At 39.3% G+C, this 10,778-nt stretch overlaps 1 pseudogene; it reads left to right on the forward strand.

Moving 5' to 3' along the window:
* Positions 1-273: 273 nt before the first annotated feature.
* Positions 274-852, forward strand: LOC145671658 (general transcription factor II-I repeat domain-containing protein 2 pseudogene; annotated as a pseudogene).
* Positions 853-10,778: the final 9,926 nt, after the last annotated feature.

The raw sequence follows: 10,778 nt of genomic DNA on the forward strand, positions 1-10,778 counted from the left end.
TCGAAAATACACTTAAAGAACATGCTTCTCAGTTCGTTTATTACTCACTGGCTGTTGATGAAAGTTGTGATGTATCTGATACAGCGCAATTAACTATCATCGTCAGAGGTATTACAAAAAACTTTAACGTTTGTGAGGAACTGGTAGCTCTTTTTCCTTTAAAAGGTACCACGAAAGGCAGTGATATTTTTAAGACCGTTTTGTTGTCCATGGAGCGATACAACTTAAGCCTTAAAAAATATCTCTGGTGTTATAACTGACGCGGCTCCTGCAATGATTGGCAAGAATGAAAGTTTTGTGACATTATTACGTAATGAGGCAAGTGCTCGTGGAAACAAACAGATTGTATCCTATCATTGCATTCTGCACCAGGAAAATTTGTGCGCCAAAAGTGTAGGTTTCAAGGAAATTATAAAAGATGTTATTAAAATTGTGAACTTTATAAGATCACGAGGGCTGAAACACAGACAGTTCCAAGCCTTCCTTAGTAATTTGGATGCAGAATACGGTGACGTGCTCTACTTTACAGAAATTCGTTGGCTCAGTGCAGGTAAAGTGCTTAAAAGAGTTTTTGACCTTAAGGATGAGATAAGTGAATTCATGGCTAGTAAAGGTGATGAACTTGAACAGTTCAATGATCCGGTCTGGATGGCTCATTTAGCCTACTTCACGGACATTACAACGCATCTCAACGATTTGAACACTAAACTACAAGGAAAGAACAACTTGGTAACTCATCTTTATTACCATGTGAAAGCTTTTGAATCCAAACTACGACTGTGGGAAAATCAGCTTAGAAATGTCGATCTCACACTTTCCAGCGCTGTCGCAGCAGAAGCTTCAAGACACTGAGAAGTGTGCTGAAGCTGTGTCAGCGCTAAGGCATGAATTCTCTACACGATTTCAAAATCTCCGGCCACAGAGCAACATGTCAGATATTCTCCAGCCCATTCACTGTAGATGTCGAAAGTACCCCAGGCAATATGCAAATGGAACTAATTGAGATGCAGTGTAGTACTGAACTCAAAGGAAAATTCAACACTGTGGATTTGATAGAGTTTTACTCCAAATATGTGAAAGACGATGAATTCCCAGTTTTATACAATTATGCCCTTTTTATTGCCTCTCTGTTTGGTAAAACTTATGAATGTCAACAGCTCTTTTCCAAAATGAAAAATGTGAAATCAAAGTTACACAATCGAATGACTGATGCACATCTTGAAAAGTCTGAGAATAGCATCATCCAATTTCAAGGCAAATATTGACATGCTAGTGAAAAACGTGCAATCACAGAGTTCTCACTGATTGTAAAAATGACAATTTGTGTATGTGTGTGTGAGTGGAGAAATTATTTTTAGTTTGACATGAAAAAGTTTCATCATGCTTGTTTCCTATATTAGATGTATACACGACTCCAAAAGTGCATTACCACCTGCAATTCTCCTTTTCCTGCAATAGCAGGCAACCCAAAAAGCTCGGCGCTTCGGTTGGTTGCGAAATCGAAAGGCGTTGGACCAAACCTCAATTTTGTAACAAATATATCAGTGTGGCAAACTGCAAATAACAGAATAAAACGAATTATTGAAAATGACAATTTTATTATCGTGGCGGAGTTGGACGACATCAAAAGTTACAACATGATCTTACTTAAGCAATTCAAACAAGATCAATGGCAAGAAACACATATCACAGGAAAGCATTTCTCTCCTCCTCCGCAACAAAAAATAATCTCATAAAAAGAAAAAAGTTACATAATGTGAAGGTTTAATATAAAAGCCTCACCAAATATTTTGAAAGTTGACAACGGAAAATTCAAGAACAACTGAACCGAAGTGCATGCGAATGAATTGTAGACGTAAAATGAGGATACGGGTTTCGTATTTTCCTTAAAAAAAGGTGGGTGGGGCACGAGCCCCTCCAAACCTTTGATCACGAAATATGAAACGTGCTAGTAACACTATGCCAAATGTGTGTAAAGGACATGAAGAATTGCAACAAAACTTTGTGTATGGACAATACGCCAAAAATAAACGAATACGGGTTTTTATGTTCTGTGGAAAAACGATTTTAGGGGGCAAAAGTCCCCACGTAAAATGTTTAAAGCTGACGCCCGAAAGGCAAAAAGAAGTGAACGGAAGTGAATGAAATTGTGAACAGAGATTGCAGACGTAAAATGAGGATATAGTCCTGGGCCCAGCCTATACCCCCGTAAAAATTTTTAGGTCCGGAGAGTTTGATTGCTGGAATGAGTTATACAGTAACCAAATATAATTAAAATTTTAGGTAGACATCTGGTATCCTGTTCATTCTCTCTGGGCAGCCATTTTCCAAAATGGCCGCCGTTCATATGTAAATGTCTATATATCTCGTGAACCAAGGTACTTAGATAGGTGATTTTGGTGTCAAAGTATGTTTTCGAGGTCGCTGAATTCAAATATGGCATCATGGGTAATGCCACTTAGAAAACTTACTAGCTGGCAACACTGTTATCTTTAACGGCCAACTATAAAAAAACTACTGATGCATATTGCACAAGGATGTAGCGAGTCCCTTCCAGGACTACAGAAAACCAATTTTTGCTGGTAGTTGACATCACAGAAAAACAGATTTTAGAAATTAATATAAGGAAAAAGTGGTTTTAAATTCAACATGGCGGCCAATATGGCAGCTAGTGACCAGACCGCCAAGCAATGGACTTATTCAAATGCCTGTAAGGCAGTCACTTATTGGTCTAAAGAGTTCAAACAAGAAGCAGGATGTACAGGAAAGGACAGACGTCTCAAACGTTTACGGGTTAGGTCCAGGGAACGAAAAGTATTCTCAGGGGGGGGGTCGACAGAATTTTAAAAATGCACACATTTTCAAGAAAAACAGAGCTTTGACCCATTGTTTCCAGACAACTATACCTACAAGGATGTAACTACAAAATATCCTACAAAATGTTCCTTGGAAATCTCCCGTAAGATTCCATTTGTATTATGTCCGTACTGTGCATAACTACGTGAGGACAAGGGAGCAAACCCCTGTTTTTTGTTAATTCTTTCGTTTCCGGTGCTATAACCCCGTATGGGGCAGATAAAATTAAAATTGTTTTGGCGCGCAGTTTAATGGCTGGAATGAGTTATTCAGTGACCAAATAAAATAAAATCCTAGGTAGACATCTAATATCCCTTTGATTCCATCTTGGCAACCATTTTCAATATGGCTGTTGATTTAACACCACCAGATTATCATTGGAGCCACTTACAATTGATGAATGATTTTAAAAAATCCTGTGTTTTTGGATTTCTTCAATCATATGTAATTATTTTAAACTAATTTTAATTGTAGTACACTGCTTTTGGAAATTAATACTACCAAGACATTATACCGTAAGGGCGAATACGAATCAAATATTTTAATTTATGTAGGTAAAGAGCGAATGATAATACTGGATGTAAAATTCTGTAATTTATAAGAAATAGTAAAAATCGTATGTACAAAATATTTCGCTGGATACAAATATATTTCTAACGTATAATTATGATAGTTTTATTCATTATCAATCTTCCTTGTATAATGTAGTTTCTATGTTATCTCTGTCATGAAGCAGTTTGTTTGCTTATCAAAATTTTCACTTTGCACTTATTATTTGTTATTACACTGTGTACTATTACACTTGCAGTAAGTCGTACACTTGTAAAATACACTTCTACAAGGACATCGATAATTGGTACACAAGTTGCATCCACATTTTCGAATCACATCATTTAGCAACTGTTTCATGAATTTTATTGGTCGCAAAACACCATTCAATTCAGTTCATCCAAAAGTATACTGATCCAGTTCCGGAAACGATGTTTCTAATATGCTAAGACCTTTTCTAATTGAATAATAGGCACGGAGAATGTGACCTTGGATTGACATTGCAAGCGGAACATTTCTTATATATTCTTCATATCTTAGTTCGTTAAAAGTTGAACATTTTGTGCTAGGTTTCCAAACGCGCACTAGGTATTTGCAACAACAGAGACTCCGATTGTGTTGTCCTCTGTCTCTACAAACTTCTGTAAATACGTTGTAGGTTCCGCACGCATGGCACCTTTCTTGGTTCCAATTTTGCTAACTTCATCATTTCCTGTGAGTATATGAGTTTTTATAAGATTGTTGCAGAAAAGTGAACCAACTTTGGAGAATTGCGTGCGAAGAGGTAAGAAACGTCCTTTTTCGCCGGTTCCATAGCTTACCCAAAGTTCTTGCAAACTTAAGAGCAAACACTTCTCGGCAAAGCGAAGAAGGAATGCAACAACATCGGCGTCATTTGAAGGAACAACAACTCTCTTCTTTCCGTGAATTATTGCCCAGTATGTGTGAAGTACAATACGCAGGTCCGCTTCTTTCACGTTACTGTTAAGATCTTGTACAATTGAGGTTTCGTGATTAGAGATTTGGGTTGCTTGTAGCTCATCACCATCATTAAGTATTCTACCAATAATTGCAGTAGGACCCTTAGCCATCATTGATGAGTCTTGTAACATGAAATCTCACACAAACATTTGCAGTTTTATCTTATTTTCCGTTGACGCCCAGAACTTATCTAATTAAATAGAAATGCGGGTTGAAGAGTCGATATATACCATTTCGATTGTTGAACAATCCGATGATCTCCTTATCCGCTTCGATTGTTTCACTGATAAGGGAAAATAGTTGTCGAAAACAATATGCAACTCTTGGGCATCACAAGTGGACATCACTATCTGCAGAAAGCGGTGCATCACCTCTGCGGAGTCTTTCAGTGATGACATTTTAATGTTTCGCAACTGAGCCATGAATCGACGATCAAAACTGTTGGAAGATGGGATGTTTTGGTAATCGCTTTTTGGGCCGATTGGAGTTGGCTTTCTAGCTCCGACACCAAAACATATTTTTGTGGTTTCATTGGTGCGCTCCTTCGAAAAGTGCGTTTCTGTCGAACAGGTCATGTGAAAGAATATCTTGCATAGGCACACCTCGCTCTTTTCGCCACATCACTGTCTCTCTGAGCTTGAGCTAACTGCTTGTTGGATATGGTATCAACATCCCCAACTTTAGAAGCATGTGCTCTTGAAGCAAACAAGGTGGGCAAACTGACGCGAGATATACTGTCAGTGAGGTGTTTTTTTTTTTTACTTTTTAGTACAAATCTCTCCTCTTCAGTTGGTTGTAATTCTCTTCTCCTTCTGCCAAAACATTTAACAAGCGACCTGCAATTTCTTCGTCCACGTACTGTCTAGTTAGGAAGTTGTGCAGATTTACTGTATGCTGCTGGTAATCAAATGGATTGCCTTGCTGAATCACAAAATCTAGCAAACGCTTAACTTGCACACCAAAATTTTCACCTCTTTTCCCGATCAAGTCACGATGAAGTACAGTTTCTTGGTGATCCATGAAACGAGAATTTGTCAGTTCTCTAAATACGTTGGTTATTTGCAGAATTTCATGATACCCCAACTGCCATTTAGCAACGTATTCCACTTTTCTTGTTTGCCCAACAATCCCTTTCGAGCTTTTTTGGGATCTTTGGATAGTCTGCTCAAGTTTGATATCCAGAGAGACAGCATTGAAGGAACCGTTCTTGTCTTTCACGACGAGGTGTCCATCTGTAAACTTGCTGTAAAGATGAGGCAATTGCATTTCTAGGTTTCTGGCCATCTCCAGGTACCACGAAGCATATCGCAGATAAGTGGTGCAATCGAACTCGTGAAACACTGGCAACAATTGTTTAACAGCGGTGGGTCTAAATATGATTTCTTTCTCTTAAGGCATTTTGACACAATTTTGCTAGCTCTATCTGCGTTTGGAAAACTTTTTTGTCGTGCTTTGCCCAGAAGGCTTGCCATTGAAGAGTTCATGCAACTTGTGAAACGATATGCATACCTTGAAGAAAATGGACATAATGTGTTCCATGAAGCAACTCTGTATTGTTTTATTTCCAAAAATTTCACATTCCATCATAGCCTCTTCCATTCCACTTTCAATCAACAAATTACCGGCACAACGTAATGCGATTTTTGCCATATGGAAAGTGCCCATCATGGAATATATATCCTGCAACTCCAGAGAACAAAAGAGTATGATGTCCGCCACAGTCCGAAAAACTGCTTCATCACAAGATACCGGAGGAATAGGTTGATCTTGAAACTGTCCACGAATATGTTGCATACAGGTCGGTCGGTTGCGTACAACCATTTTTGCTCACTTTCCAGGACAGCAACTCGACAAAATACTTCGTCTTGGAATTGGCTAGCTGCAGCTAGAAAGTAGTTTGCACGTGCTGATTCACATATACTATATTTTTCCCTCACAATCTCTCCCACATTTCCTCTAGTTGCCAAGTTTGCTCATATGACGCACAGTAATAGGTACGGAAACAACACTGCTAGGTTTTGAACGTTCTCCTTTTCCTGAGCGAAGCGATGGTTTCCGTGGTGGGAATAATGAACATCCTCTCTCTTCCACAGCCCTTTCAGTTACTTCAGTTTCCTTTGCTTTTCAAATAGCATCTGCATTTTTTTAAATGTATATGTCTTGTAACAAGCGTTGCCACGGTGGTACACTATTTTCTCTCCATGATTTACTTTTATACGTTTGCTTACGTCGTCATCACGAATTTCAGCAACTTCCCTTAGTCTTTTAATCCCAACAGTTGTACTGGTCAATCGTTCCGACGTATTCCGCTGACAAATTACGGATCTGCTCTTGTCAAAGGGCTCTTCCATGCGTTGACGACTAAGTTGAATACTTGGGGTAAAACTTATTGCAGAACTATTAGTCATCCTTGTTTCTTACCTGAAATAAGAAAAGAAGTTGTACTTGTTAGATTTATATAGTTTTGTGGCATGTAAGTGCACATTCATGGTATGAATATGGTCGAACAAATATGGCTTAGACCCCTTGCAAACCCGTTCATCTGAAAAGATACAATGGAATACAATAAAGATGAGTTGCTTCCTGATCTCAGAAACTATAGACAGTATGGACAAAGTAGGAATTGAATCTTATGACATTTTTCAGGGAACATTTAGTGTTTTACTGTGCGTTATATGCATAATTATCTAGAGCATATCACTGTTTTTCATAAAAATGCCTGCCCCCGCCCCAGCCCATCTTTCTCTCTGAGAATATGCTTCATTTCCTGGGCCTAAACCGCAAACGCTTGGAACGTCTGTCCTTTCCTGTACATCCTGCTTCTTCTTTGAAATCTTTAGGCCAATAAGTGACTGCCTTACAGGCATTTGAATAAGTCCATTGCTTGGCGGCCTGGTCACTAGCCGCCATATTGGCCGCCATGTTGAATTTAAAACCACTTTTTCCTTATATTAATTTCTAAAATCTGTTTTTCTGTGATGTCAACTACCAGCAAAAATTGGTTTTCTGTAGTCCTGGAAGGAACTCGCTACATCCTTGTGCAATATGCATCAGTAGCTTTTTATAGTTGGTCGTTAAAGATAACAGTGTTGCCAGCTAGTAAGTTTTCTAAGTGGCATTACCCATGATGCCATATTTGAATTCAGTGACCTCGAAAACATATACTTTGACACCAAAATCACCTTTCTAAGTACCTTGGTTCACGAGATATATAGACATTTACATATAAACGGCGGCCATTTTGGAAAATGGCTGCCCAGAGAGAATGAACAGGATACCAGATGTCTACCTAAAATTTTAATTATGTTTGGTCACTGTATAACTCATTCCAGCAATCAAACTCTCCGGACCTAAAAATTTTTACGGGGGTATAGGCTGAGCCCTGGACTAATACGGATATCGAATTTTCTTGAAAAAAAAATGTTGGATGGGGCAGGGACCCCTGCAAACTTTTGATCACGGAATATGAAAAGTGCTAGTAATACTATGTCAAATGTGTGTAAAAGACATGAAGAATTGCAACGAAACTTTGTGTATGGACAATACGCGAATAAAAGGATTACGCAGAGGAAAGTAATCGCAATTGAATTCAGTCATTCAATTGCAATTGAAATTAATTGGCAATTAATTCAATTGCAATTGATTTCCACAGCAATTACTTACAATTGATTGATCAATTGCAATTGATTTTCACTGATTAATTTTCAACACTGTAGTTCTGAGAGGGTGTGGGACAATGAAAACTTTAGCCACGACCAATTGACTCACCACCCATCGTGACCCACGACCCAACATGACCCACTCTGAGCCATCTCCCACCATGAACCACTCTCACCCACTGTGACCCACAGACCCACCGAAACCCATTGTCATCAATTCTGACCCATGATTCACGCCCTCTTCTCTACTGAATAAAGAGTTTAAACTTGTAATAAAACAAGCCTATGAAATTATCACTCATCGGAGTTTGAATTTCTACTATCAATCGCTCAAGCACCGCTCTATTACAATAACGGCGGATCTGACCTTTCTAATAAAAAATAAAATAAAGAGTTAGTTTGTGTCTGTCTGTCTATCTTTGTGTGGCCTGTGGACCAGACGAGTGGACGAAAACTTTTCAAAATTTGGTCACGGGTGGCTTGGTCTTGGCCCCAGATCAAGACGAAGAGTTTTTTTTTCAAATTTCGAACTAAGGGGGTCTCAGGGGGACCAGACAAGTTGACCGAGAGTAACCAAATTTTGGTCACGGGTATCTTGGTCCAGGTCCCACACCACAGAAAAGCGTTTTTGACAAAATTCGAACCAGGGTGTCTCAGGGGGGCGTTTACCGGGACATGTAAAAGTAGTAGAAAATGGCAGATATTAGTGTCGAGTTCATAGTTTTCGCGGTCGCTGAGATCAATGGTGAAACTCCGATCGCATTAACTTCCAAATTTACCCTATTCGGCTGCGGGCCGGGGGTCAACGGGGAGGGGGGAGGAATACCGAAAAGTAAAAGTAATCCAAAATGACCGATATTAGTGTCAAATCCATAGTTTTCGCGGTCGCTGAGATCAATGGTGACACTACCATTAGTGATGGCTTTCAAATTCATTCACCGTTCTATGCGGGCCTTAGGTCACCAAAGGGGGGAATTCCGAGACATGTAAAATAATCGAAAATGACCGATATTAATGTCAAATTCATAGTTTTCGGGGTTGCTGAGCTCAATGGTGAAACTCAAGACCGCGTTTACGTTCACATTTAGCTCCCATTAGCTAAGGAACGGAGGCATTATAAAGGGGATCAAAAGACATGTAAAAATAATCCACAATGACCGATATTAGTGTCAAATCCGTAGTTTCCGCGGTGCTGAGATCAATGGTGATACTTTCATTAGCTATGATATTCAAATTTAGCCACCATTATATGCGGGCCGGGAGTCACCGGGGGTGGAGAATTGCGAGATATGTAAAAATAATGGGAAATGGCCGATATTAGTGTCAAATCCATAGTTTTCGCTGTCGCTGAGATGAATGGTGATACTTCCACAGGCGTTGACTTCTAAATGCAGCCCCCATCGGCTGCGGGCCAAAGTCGCTGTTTTTTGAATATTGGAACCAGAGGATCATACGGGCTTTTACCGGGATATGTAAAAAGTAGTAGAAAATGGCAGATGTTAGTGTCACATTCATAGTTTTCACGGTATCGGCTGGGAGCCAGAGGATATTTGTTTTTTACAATTCGAACCAAGGGGGTCTGAGGGGGCGTTCACCGGAACATGTAAAAGTAGTAGAAAATGACCAATATTTGTGTCGAATCCATATTTATCGGGGTTGCTCAGAAGTATAGTGACACCTCCGTTAGTGTTTACGTTCAAATTCAGCCCCCATCGGCCTTCCCAATGAAAACACATGTACGTTGTTGGATATATATTCACACAAAATATATATCCAATTTTAGAAATGTTTCTTAATTGTCCTCCCGTTGTTCAGTTTGTTTACATTGATATTTTACCTGATCCATGCGAAGAACGGGCATAACAGCTAGTACGAAATGGTAAAGTGTTTGTCATGTACCAAATTACAATAAATTCAATTATATAAATAATTATTATAATTATAAATGATAATTATTTCCTTGTTGAATTATAGATACTTTTCAGTTGAAAAAAGAATAAAATTTGAAAGTCCCAAATCAAAGTAAAGCAGACCAACGCAAAGGAAAAATGTATAAAATTTTTCATATAATTAAGCGTACCGTACAAACTTAAAACTTCCATGTAATTAAGCTAAATTTCCATTTTTTTTGTTTTGTGAGCTTATTTCCACGTTTTGTGCGTCACCCGAAATGGGTCAATGTTATCCTACAAATATGGCGGAACAAGTTAATGCTGTTCCGTCAGGAACGATTTTGAGGTCGTTTCCTTCAGATCGTCTTGTCGTGTTTTCCACCGTTTTCTAAGCCTATTTCCAAGTTTTGTGAATCGATGGTAGTGGGTCAAAATGGGCATTCAATCTGGAAAGAAAAATGACCAACTCTCTCCCCAGTATCGAATTTCGAGGTCGTTTTTTGGCATTGTTTAGTGCATGTTTTGTACCGTTTGTGCGCATATTTTCACGTTTTGTGCGCCACCGAAAGTGGGTCAAAGAAGACCTACAAATATGGCAGAAAAAGACATATTCATCCCATATTCAAGAGGGGGCGCGGTGGCTCAGTGGTTGAGCGTTGACCTCCGGTGCTTGGGGTCCATGGTAGATCCCACCTCACGCCGTGTGGACTTTGTGGTGGACAAACATCCTGCTCGTGGGTTTTCTCGGAGTTCTCCCGTTTCCTCTCACTTTCTTCATTCCACCCTTTCATTCATCTCTCATCATCACCGTCTCATTTAGCCTAACCGGCATAACCGTGGG

Source organism: Thermobia domestica, chromosome 15, assembly GCF_964235325.1.
Source record: "Thermobia domestica chromosome 15, izTheDome1.hap1.1, whole genome shotgun sequence".
NCBI lineage: Eukaryota > Metazoa > Arthropoda > Insecta > Zygentoma > Lepismatidae > Thermobia > Thermobia domestica.